Consider the following 12589-nt stretch of genomic DNA (forward strand, 5'->3'; position numbering starts at 1 on the left):
TCATTATACTATTTGGAGGCCTATGGGGAGTGCATTATACTATATGGAGGATTATGGGAAGTGCATTATACTATATGGAGGACTATGGGGAGTGTATTATACTATATGGAGGACTATGGGGCGTGCATTATACTATATGGAGGATTATGGGAAGTGCATTATACTATATGGAGGACTATGGGGAGTGCATTATACTGTATGGAGGACTATGGGGAGTGCATTATACTCTATGGAAGAATATGAGGAGTGCATTATACAGTATAGAGGACTATGGAGTGCATTATACTGTATGGAGGACTATGAGGAGTGCATTATACTCTGGAGGACTATGGAGAGTGCATTATACTATATGGAGGACTATGGGGAGTCCATTATATTCTATGGAGGACTATGGAGAATGCATTATACTATATGGAGGACTATGGAGAGTGCATTATAGTATATGGAGGCCTATGGAGTGCATTATACTGTATGGAGGACTATGAGGAGTGCATTATACTCTATGGAGGGCTATGGAGAGTGCATTATACTATATGGAGGACTATGGGGCACATTATACTGTATGGAGGGCTATGGGGAGTGCATTACACTGTATGGAGGCCAATGGGGTGCATTATACTTTATGGAGGACTATGGGAAGTGCATTATACTCTATGGAGGACTATGGGGTGCATTATACTCTATGGAGTACTATGGAGAGTGCATTATACTACATGGATGACTATGGAGTGCATTATATTATATGGAGGATTATGAGGAATGTATTATACTATTTGGAGGCCTATGGGGAGTGCATTATACTATATGGAGGATTATGGGAAGTGCATTATACTATATGGAAGACTATGGGGAGTGCATTATACTATATGGAGGACTATGATGAATGCATTATACTATTTGGAGGCCTATGGGGAGTGCACTATACTATATGGAGGACTATGGTGAGTGCATTATACTATATGGAGGACTATGAGGAATGTATTATACTATTTGGAGGCCTATGGGGAGTGCATTATACTATATGGAGGATTATGGGAAGTGCATTATACTATATGGAGGACTATGGGGAGTGCATTATACTATATGGAGGACTATGGGGAGTGCATTATACTATATGGAGGACTATGGGAAGTGCATTATACTATATGGAGGACTATGAGGAATGCATTATACTATTTGGAGGCCTATGGGGAGTGCACTATACTATATGGAGGACTATGGTGAGTGCATTATACTATATGGAGGACTATGAGGAATGCATTATACTATTTGGAGGCCTATCGGGAGTGCATTATACTATAAGGAGGATTATGGTAAATGCATTATACTATATAGAGGACAATGGGGAGTGCATTATACTATATGGAGAATTATGGGGAGTGCATTATACTATATAGAGGACTATGGGGAGTGCATTATACTATATGGAGGACTATGGAGAGTGCATTATACTCCATAGGGAGTGCAGTATACTATGCGAAGGACTATGGGGTGCAATATACTATATGGAGGACTATGGAGAGTGCATTATACTATATGGAGGACTATGGGGAGTGCATTATACTGTATAGGGAGTGCAGTATACTATATGAAGGAGTATGGAGAGTGCATTATACTATATGGAGGACAATGGGGAGTGCATTATACTATATGGAGGCCTATGAAGTGCATTATACTGTATGGAGGACTATGAGGAGTGCATTATACTCTATGGAGGGCTATGGAGAGTGCATTATACTATATAGAGGACTATGGAGAGTGCATTATACTCTATAGGGAGTGCAGTATACTATATGAAGGACTATGGGGTGCAATATACTATATGGAGGACTATGGAGAGTGCATTATACTATATGGAGGACTATGGGGAGTGCATTATACTGTATAGGGAGTGCAGTATACTATATGAAGGAGTATGGAGAGAGCATTATACTATATGGAGGACAATGGGGAGTGCATTATACTACATGGAGGACTATGGGGAGTGCAATATACTATATGGAGGACTATGGGGAGTGCAATATACTATATGGAGGACTATGGGGACTGCATTTTACTGTGGATGTGGGGACCTTACAAGACTGCGGTCTGACTGCGGGAACATTACGAGGGGCATAATATTATATGGGAGATTGTGAGGGACATTATACTGTATATAGACGGCTGTGCTGGTGACCATACTATATAATATATTTGGGGGATGTTGTGGATATACTGTATGGGCTGCTATGTTGACCATCATACTGTGTAAGGGTACAGTTTGTAGAGGACAAAATGCAAAATGATGGGAAGTATGAGGGCATAGTGTGAAATGGGGGCACAGTATGGAGATAGGTTAGCATAGCGGGGGACAGTGTGGAGCTATAGAGAGTGTCAGGGAAAACAGTGGAGAGGGGATAGCCATGGTAAAGGCCGTGATTCATAATGGTGGATGATATGGTGGTTATAGCTCATAAGGGCAGTGTGGAGGCCATATACCATAGGTGGTTTATTTAGGGCACAGTATGTACAGATATATTTTACGCAGAGAGCATTTTAATATCACTTTTATTTTTAACCCCTTCACCCCCGGGCCATATTCTATTTTTGCTCTTTCATTTTTTGCTCCCCTTCTTCCCAGAGCCATAACATTTTTATTTTTTGGTCAATGCGGCCATTTGAGGGTTATTTTTTGCGGGAGGAGTTGTACTTTTGAACGACACCATTGTTTTTACCATATCATGTACTGGAAAATGGGAAAAAAATTTCAAGGGCGGTGAAATTGCAAAAAAAAGTGCAATTCCACAGTTGTTTTTTTTTTTTATCACGTTCATTGAATGCTAAAACTGACCTGTCAATATAATTCTCCAGGTCAGTACGAGTACGCAGATACCAAACATTTGTAGGCTTTTTTTTATTTAAATGGTGAAAAAAAATTCCAAAATTTCTGAAAAAAAAAAAAAGTCGCCATTTTCCGAGACCCGTAGTGTCTCTATTTTTTGGGATCTGGGCCCAGGTGAGGGCTTATTTTTTGTGTCCTGAGCTGACGTATTTATTACTACTATTTTGGGGTAGATACAATGTTTTGATCGCCTGTTATTGCATTTTATTGCAATGTTGCGGCGACCCAAATATTTTTTTTGCTCATTATGCCGTTTATCAATCGGATTAATTCTTTTTACATATTGATAGAAGAGGCAATTCTGAACGCGGCGATACCAAATATGTGTATATTTGATTTTTTTATTATTTTATTTTTTATGGGGCAAAAGGGGGGCGATTTAAACTTTTATATATTTAAAAAAAATATTTTTAAAAACTTTTTACATGCTTCAATAGTGTCCATGGGACGATGGGCTGTTAGGGGCACATGATAGCTGATCAGATCAGCTGTCATGTCCCTGGAAAGGTGCGAGCTCATCGCCGGAGCCCGCATCAAAGGGAGAGACACGACATGTGCCGTACATGTATGGCACATGCCATGAAGGGGTTAAAGGCACCATGTCAAGATGTGCTGCAGAAGACCGGAGAAGTCTGCAGGGAAGAGCTGTGGATGTTAACACTAGTGTTGAGCGATACCTTCCGATATCAGGAAATATCGGATCGGATTGGATCGGGCCGATACCCAAAAAGTATCGGATATCGCCGATTCCGATGCCGGAAACCAATGCAAGTCAGTGGGACACAAATATCGGAATGAAAATAAACCCTTTCTTTCCTTGTAGGTTAATTCTACATGAAGGAAAACAACTAACAATAATGTAGAATGTATTGGGGGAGGTGGTTGCCCAAATCGATGGGAACAGTGCTCACAGTGAAACATGAAAAGCCGGCAATTCATCAGCGGCATACACCGGTACCCGACAATTTATAACAGAAAGAATAGAGCTTCACACATAGATTAGATAGATAGAAACATGTCAGTCACATATATATGAAGTACAGTGACAGTGTTGCTTACTGTACTTGTCATTTAGTGTTAAAGTTAAAAAAAATAATAGTGTTTTCATGCACCGTCTCTTTAAAAAAGCCGGCCGGCAATTCAGCATCTGTACCCGACAATTTAGAATAGAAAGAATAGCGAATCACACATAGATTAGATACATAGAAACATGTCAGTCACATATATATGAAGTACAGTGATAGTGTTGCTTACTGTACTTGTCATTTAGTGTAAAGGATTTATTTAAAAAAATAATAGTGTTTTCATGCACCGTCTCTTTAAAAATGCCGGCCGGCAATTCAGCAGCGGTACCCGACAATTTACAACAGAAATAATAGAGCATCACACATAGATTAGATAGATAGAAGCATGTCAGTCACATATATATGAAGTACAGTGACAGTGTTGATTACTGTACTTGTCATTTAGTGTTAAAATAAAGGATTTATTAAAAAAAAAATTGGCGTGGGGTTCCCCGTAATTTTAGTCTCCAGCGGAGGTTAAGCAGACGGCTGGGGCAGATGTTTGAAGCCTGGGAAGAGGGTAATACCCACGGAGCTTCCCAGGCTACTAATATCAGCCCCCAGCTGAATACCTAGCCTTTACTAGCTATTAAAATGGGGGACCCCCCAAAAAAAATAACGTGGGGTCCCCCCTATTTTAATAGCTAGCAAAGGCTAGGCAGACAGCTGGGGGCTGATATTAATAGCCCAGGAAGTGTGCCATGAATATTGGCCCCCTCCCAGGCTAGAAACACCAGCCGTCAGCCGCCCCAGAAATGGCGCATCCATAGGATGTGCCAATTCTGGCACTTAGCCTCGCTCTTCCCACTGCCCTGTAGCGGTGGCAGTGGGGTAATAGGGCTGGGGTTGATGTCAGCTTATAATGCCAGCTGACATCAAGCCCAGGTTAGTAATGGAGAGGCGTCTATAAGACACCCCCATTACTAACCCCATAGTCAAAGTTAATAAAAAACACAAACACCCAGAATAAAGTCCTTTAATTGAAATAAAGACACAATTCTTTATTGTTCTAAATTAAACCATACTTACAACCACGCCCATTCCAGCTGAAGCCAACGATCTCCTGCAATAAAACAAAAATAATAAAGCAACATCATCCTTACCTTTCCATGGTTCCCAGGACAGTTTCAGCTCTGCTACATCGAGATGACAGGCTGGACCGCAGCAGAACGCTGCCATCCAGCCTGTCATCCCGCAGACACTGAGAAGCGCAGGCATGCTTGCGCTCCTCAGTGTCTGGCTGTGACGGCATCCAGATGAGCCGACAATGAACTCAGCTCACCTCATGCAAGTCACTGACAGCGTGGGAGAATTCTCCTGCGCATGCGGTGAGCGTGAGAGACTCGGCTCATCTGGATGCCGTCACAGCCTGACACTGAGGAGCGCAAGCATGCCTGCGCTTCTCAGTGTCTGCGGGATGACAGGCTGGATGGCAGCTTTCTGCTGCGATCCAGCCTGTCATCTCGATGTAGCAGAGCTGAAACTGTCCTGGGAACCATGGGAAGGTAAGGATGAGGTTGCTTTATTATTTTACTTTTATTGCAGGAGATCGTTGGCATCAGCTGGAATGGGCGTGACGGTAAGTATGGTTTAATTTAGAACATTAAAGAATTGTGTGTTTATTTCAATTAAAGGACTTTATTCTGGGTGTTGTGGTTTTTTTTAAATACTTTACTAGAAATTCATGGTGATCATGTCTAATATTGGCGTGACCCCATGAATTTTGGGCTTAGGGCCAGCTGATAATGCCAAGCTGGCCCTAACCCCTTTATTACCCAGTGAGCCACCACACCAGGGCCCTGGATGAGTTGGGTACAGCGCCAGAAGATGGCGCTTCTATGAACGCGCCATTTTCCGGGGTGGCTGCGGACTGCAATTTGCAGCGGGTGGGGCCCAGAAAGCTTGGGCCTCCCTGCGCTGTGGATTCCAGCCCCCAGCGGCCTAGTTGTACCTGGCTGGACACAAAAATAGGGCGAAGCCCCACGTATTTTTTTTTTTAATTATTTCATAAAATTCATGAAATAATTAAGAAAAAAAGGGCTTCCCTATATTGTTGTGTCCAACCAGGTACAAATAGGCAGCTGGTGGTTGGGGGCAGCCCATTCCTGCCTGCTGTACCTGGCTGGACACAAATATAGGGCGAAGCCCCACATCAATTTTTTTTTAATTATTTCATGAATTTCCTGAAATAATTAAAAAAAAATTGACGTGGGGCTTCGCACTATATTTGTGTCCAGCCAGGTACAGCAGGCAGGAACGGGCTGCCCCCAACCACCAGCTGCCTATTTGTACCTGGCCGGACACAACAATATAGGGAAGCCCTTTTTTTCTTTATTATTTCATGAAATAATTAAAAAAATAAAAATACGTGGGGCTTCTCCCTATTTTTGTGTCCAGCCAGGTACAACTAGGCAGCTGGGGGATGGAATCTGCAGCGCAGGGAGGCCCAAGCTTTGTGGCCCCCCCCCCCCCGCTGCAAATTGCAGTCCGCAGCCACCCCGGAAAATGGCGCGTTCATAGAAGCGCCATCTTCTGGCGCTGTACCCAACTCATCCAGGGCCCTGGTGCGGTGGCTCACTGGGTAATAAAGGGGTTAGGGCCAGCTTTGTATTATCGCTGGCCCTAAGCCTGAAATTCATGGGGTCACGCCAATATTAGACATGACCGCCATGAATTTCTAGTAAAGTATTTAAAAAAACCACAACACCCAGAATAAAGTCCTTTAATTGAAATAAACACACAATTATTTATTGTTGTAAATTAAACCATACTTACCATCACGCCCATTCCAGCTGAAGCCAATGATCTCCTGCAATAAAAGAAAAATAATAAAAAACCAACATCATCCTTACCTTTCCATGGTTCCCAGGACAGCTCCAGCTCTGCTACATCGAGATGACAGGCTGGATGGCAGCAGAAAGCTGCCATCCAGCCTGTCATCCCGCAGACACTGAGAAGCGCAGGCATGCTTGCGCTCCTCAGTGTCAGGCTGTGACAGCATCCAGATGAGCCGAGTCTCTCACGCTCACCGCATGCGCAGGAGAATTCTCCCACGCTGTCAGTGACGTGCATGAGGTGAGCTAAGTTCATTGTCGGCTCATCTGGATGCCGTCACAGCCAGACACTGAGGAGCGCAAGCATGCCTGCGCTTCTCAGTGTCTGCGGGATGACAGGCTGGATGGCAGCTTTCTGCTGCGATCCAGCCTGTCATCTCGATGTAGCAGAGCTGAAGCTGTCCTGGGAACCATGGGAAGGTAAGGATGATGTTGCTTTATTATTTTACTTTTATTGCAGGAGATCGTTGGCATCAGCTGGAATGGGCGTGACGGTAAGTATGGTTTAATTTAGAACATTAAAGAATTGTGTGTTTATTTCAATTAAAGGACTTTATTCTGGGTGTTGTGTTTTTTTTTTAAATACTTTACTAGAAATTCATGGCGGTCATGTCTAATATTGGCGTGACCCCATGAATTTCGGGCTTAGGGCCAGCGGATAATACAAAGCTGGCCCTAACCCCTTTATTACCCAGTGAGCCACCGCACCAGGGCCCTGGATGAGTTGGATACAGCGCCAGAAGATGGCGCTTCTATGAACGCGCCATTTTCTGGGGTGGCTACGGACTGCAGTTCGCAGCAGGGGGGGCCACAAAGCTTGGGCCTCCCTGCGCTGTGGATTCCAGCCCCCAGCTGCTTAGTTGTACCTGGCTGGACACAAAAATAGGGCGAAGCCCCACGTATTTTTTTTTTTACTTATTTCATGAAATTCATGAAATAATAATAAAAAAAGGGCTTCCCTATATTGTTGTGTCCGGCCAGGTACAATTAGGCAGCTGGGAGTTGGGGGCAGCCCGTTCCTGGATGCTGTACCTGGCTGGCATACAAAAATATGGCAAAGCCCACGTCAAAATTTTTGGGAAAAATTAATTAAAAAATAAATAATAATTTAGGGACTGCATCTTTATTAACTCAAGTGTCATTTAATGTTAAAATAAAGGATTTATTAAAAAAAAAATTGGTGTGGGATCCCCCATAATTTTAGTCTCTAGCGGAGGTTAAGCAGACGGCTGGGGCAGATGTTTGAAGCCTGGGAAGGGGGGTAATACCCACGGAGCTTCCCAGGCTACTAATATCAGCCCCCAGCTGAATACCTAGCCTTTACCAGCTATTAAAATGGGGGACCCCCCCGCCCCAAAGAAATGACGTGGGGTCCCCCCTATTTTAATAGCTAGCAAAGGCTAGGCAGACAGCTGGGGGCTGATATTAATAGCCAAGGAAGGGTGCCATGAATATTGGCCCCCTCCCAGGCTAGAAACACCAGCCGTCAGCCGCCCCAGAAATGGCGCATCCACAGGATGCGCCAATTCTGGCACTTAGCCTCGCTCTTCCACGCTGCCCTGGTGCGGTGGCAGGGGGTAATAGGGTTGGGGTTCATGTCAGCGCCAGCTGCCATGAAGCCCATGTTAGTAATGATGGGCGTCTATAAGACACCCCCATTACTAACCTACAAAGTGTTAAAAAGAAAAAACACACTACACCCAGAAAAAAAATAATTTATTTGAAATAAAACACACCATTTTATTTAATTCTTAGTTTACTAAAAAAAAAATAGTTACCTGTCCACGTTCCTGCGCTGATCTCCCATGCACAGCTGTCACATCTGGAGATGGTGACAGCTGTCATGGCTGCTGTAAGCTCACGCTGCCGGGAACACGTCCGCTCCCGGCAGCGGGAGCCACTGACTGAGGTCACTGGAGTGCATTCAGTCAGCGCAGCTCCGGAGACCTCCTTCACGGCACTGCTGCATCGTGGGAATTTCTCACGGTACAGCAGGGCCATAAAGGAGCTAACCGGAGCAGCGCTGCCTGAACTCCGGCGAACCCGCTCATGCAATGACGGGGCTGCTTTACGGCCCCATCACTCTAGCGGCGGCAGCGGTTCAGAGCGGTCACATTCTATGTGACTGCTCTAAACTGGTGATCTTCGTGGGACACTCGTGGACTACTACGGAGGGGTAAGGATAAGGTTGTGGTTTATTATGTTATATTTTATTACAGGAGATCGACGGCTTCGGGGAATTAGGTGTCTAGGTGAGTATAGGTGTAGTTTTTTATTTTTTACTTTATTTTAGGTGGCGATCGGCGGGGACAGGTAATGTATAAACTAATTTATTTTAGGTAACCACTGGCCACCAATGACATGTATTTAAAATTTATTGGGGACACAGTAGGGCAGTTTAAATAGCAGGATCAGGCTGATGGGAACTACTGCTCCCATCGAGCTGATCCTGCTGGCACGAGTGGACGGGGGACAGACATAGGCCGATGGGAGTAGTAGTGTCACATCGGCCTATGTCTGCCTGCACGCACAGACACCGCGCACACCCGCACACACCCACAAACATCGCACAGACACCGCGCACACCCGCACACACTCGCAGACATCGCACAGACACCCACACACACCAATCATGACCGGCCTGATGGTCTGGGAGGTGAGGCTGACCTGTGCGGCCGTGGGAAAGTTCTTGTGAGTTCATGCAGTCAAGCACGAACTCACATGAACCCTCTGAGGGCACCGTGGCTACTTCAAATGAATAGCTGATCGGCATCACCTGATACCTCAGCTGTTCATTTGAAATAACCGGCGGGAAAGCGCAGCACAGAACGGGAAAGCCGGCGGTGAAGTCTTTTCACTGCCGGCTTCCCCGCCCGGGTCCTTCGCTCCCCGCTCCTTGGTGCTGCGCTCCCCGCACGGTCCTAACTTACGATCAGGATGGGGGGAGCGGAGGACCGGCGTGGGAGGCTGCGGGGAAGCAGTATGGGGCTGTGTGATTGTTTAAAAGCCGGCGGCTATTTACCGCCCGCCGGCTTTTAAACAATCAGGAGAATTCTCTCACGCTGGGATGGCATTCTGATGACAGGCTGGATCGCGGCTGAGCGCTGCCATCCAGCTTGTCATCCTTCAGAGACACTGCAGAGCGCAGGCATTATGGGAACTTCCGATTCCGGTATTCGATATTGTAAAAGTATCGGAATTAAGATACGGCGAATATCGGCCGATACCCGATATTTCAGTATCGGAATGCTCAACACTAGTTAACACTCATTATGGTGTCTGTTCAAGATTAAGACGAAAGGAAAGAAACGACTGAATCAGAGAAGAAGTCACCTATAAGGCACCTGGATGTAAATGTTTATGTGTGATACTGCCTGCGTTTCATCAGTATTGTGGTGCTCGTATGGTCTGCAGTCTTATGATGACTGATAACAACAGGTCACAGCATCTCCTTACTATTGTGTAAGACATACTGAGAGTTGTAGGTTCATGAGATACAAATGTAAATGGGCCTAACTTTACAACTGATTGCTGTACTGACAGTGGTTCTGGTGATATATTAATGTACTAATGGTGGTTCTGGTAACATATACATGTAATGATGATGATGGTGTGTTTATTTACTTACTGGTTCTCTTTATGTATTCATGTACTGATGGAGGTTCTAGTGACGCATTAATGTAGTGATAGTGGTTCTGGGGATATATTTATGTACGGATGATTGTTCTGGTCATGCATTAATTACAGAGCTTGTTACCTGATTCATCGTTGGAGAAGGGGGTGTGCGCTAGAAGACCTATTACTTTCTTGCTCTTTCCTTTACTTGGGGGCTGAGGGTTAATCAGGGGTGGTGGGGCACCATCGGCATCATCTGCCTGGGGCACCAAAATACAATGTCCCGGCCCTACCTAGCAGAAAATGCAGATAACCTTGAAAGCCAATCAGAAGCCGCCGATTGGCTGCAGAAATGACGATTAGTCAAAGACAAAAAAAAGGAACCAAGAGACACAGTATGGAAGAAAGGTGTGAGGGCGGAAGGTGACTATAGTCTGTTTTTTTTACCACCCTCATTTAGGGCGAAGTCAGACGTCTGTATAAATCAGACCAAGATCGGACCTCTGTGCACCGACTGACCGCTGATCTCCCGACCCCAAAAGTGACAGCTTTCTATGAAGCTGTCATGTTCGGGTCGGGAGAGCCGACGGTCACTCAGAGCACTGCAGTTCGATTTATACAGCAGCCTGACTGTGCCCTTAAAGTAGTGGATAATCCCTTTAAATATCTCTCTATAGTGACAATCTCTCCATTTTAAGGGGTACTTTACTCCAAAGATAGATGATAAATGCTTTGCTGGTGCTGTTAACAGACGCTTCTTTTCTGACAAAAAAAAACCTCACTGTGTGAACGTAGCCTTACAGTATAGTTGTTTCTATCGGTGGCAATTACATTGAATTGAGTAGCAGAGTGCATGACTAATTGCTGCGTAACTCAGCCTGTGGCCCAGGAAGAACAGGGATCGGGCTCCCATATTGTGGAGAATAGTGGAGGGGTCCACTGATTTGTCCTCGATCACTAAAGATGGGAAAAATTTATTCAAATGGAATTAGAGAAATGGCAAAAGGTTTAAAAAAAAAGCCACATACTCACCTTATAGGCACACAGGAGGTGGTCAGGTTAAACTTAAGAGGGCTGCGGCAGATCACTCCATTGCAGTCTTTACTCCTGCATTTTTTCTCATTTTAAGTGCATGTGCATGAAATTTTTGTGACTTTTTAAGATTTTAGTACCTGTGTTTAGTGAGGTTTTTTTTTTTTTTTTTTTAGGAGTTTGACATTAAAAGTTGGGATTTAAAAACTTAAAGCAGTTGTCCTCCAGTGACAAGAGATCACCTCTTCTTAGGATGATAACTTGTTGATCGTTGCAGGTCCCAGTAGTCGAACCTCCGCCGATTGGCAGAACAGGAAATTTTTATGCTCGAGGGGAAACTGTTACCCTGTTACAAAATGGAGTATCAAGTCAGACGCCCAACCACGGCTCCATTCCTGCTCTATGGGGCTGGCAGAAAAATCAGAGTGCTGCGCTCAAAAGACCCATAGAAAATGAATGGAGCAGAGCACAAGCTGGGGATAAAAGTGCCCCAGTGGTTGGACCCCCACTAATCAATAAGTTATCACCTATCCTGCAGCTAACTTACTGTAACTTGTTGTCCTCTTAAAATTCTTATCCTAATATGAAAAAAAAAAAAAAAAACACATACAAAAAACCCCAGATACTTTATGGGCAGTCAGAAGGCCATATAAGCGAGCAAGATCAGATCACAGTGCGCGGACCGGCCGGCAGCTCTACCGACCCAAGCGTGACAGCTGCATAGGAATACATGAAGCTGTTACGCTCAGGTCGCGAAAGCTGCTGGCCAATCCAATCTTGCTCCAACTTATATGGCCTTCTTACTGTGTCCATAAAGTAAGTCGGAGCAAGATCGGACCACAGTGTGCGGATGGGCCGGTGGCTCTAACCACCTGAGCATAGAAATACAGGAAGCTATGCTCAGGTCTGGAAAGCCGCCAGCCAGTCCAAGCATTGCGTTCCGATCTTGCACCGACTTATACGGCCGTCTGACTGCGTTCTAAGACCAGCTTTTTTTTTTTTAACCAAAAAAAAAAAAAAAAGCTTAAATAAAAAATAATGTTCTCCCTGCAAAACACTACAAACTGCCTAAGAAACAATGGACATACAGCTTTTTATAGGAATAAGGATTGTGTCACACATACTGTATTAACCCAAAGGATGCAAGTGAAGGAAACCACCCC

The sequence above is a fragment of the Phyllobates terribilis genome, unplaced genomic scaffold (genome assembly GCF_046119375.1).
Source record: "Phyllobates terribilis strain yellow unplaced genomic scaffold, ASM4611937v1 Scaffold_211__1_contigs__length_3443825, whole genome shotgun sequence".
Classification (NCBI taxonomy): Eukaryota; Metazoa; Chordata; class Amphibia; order Anura; family Dendrobatidae; genus Phyllobates; species Phyllobates terribilis.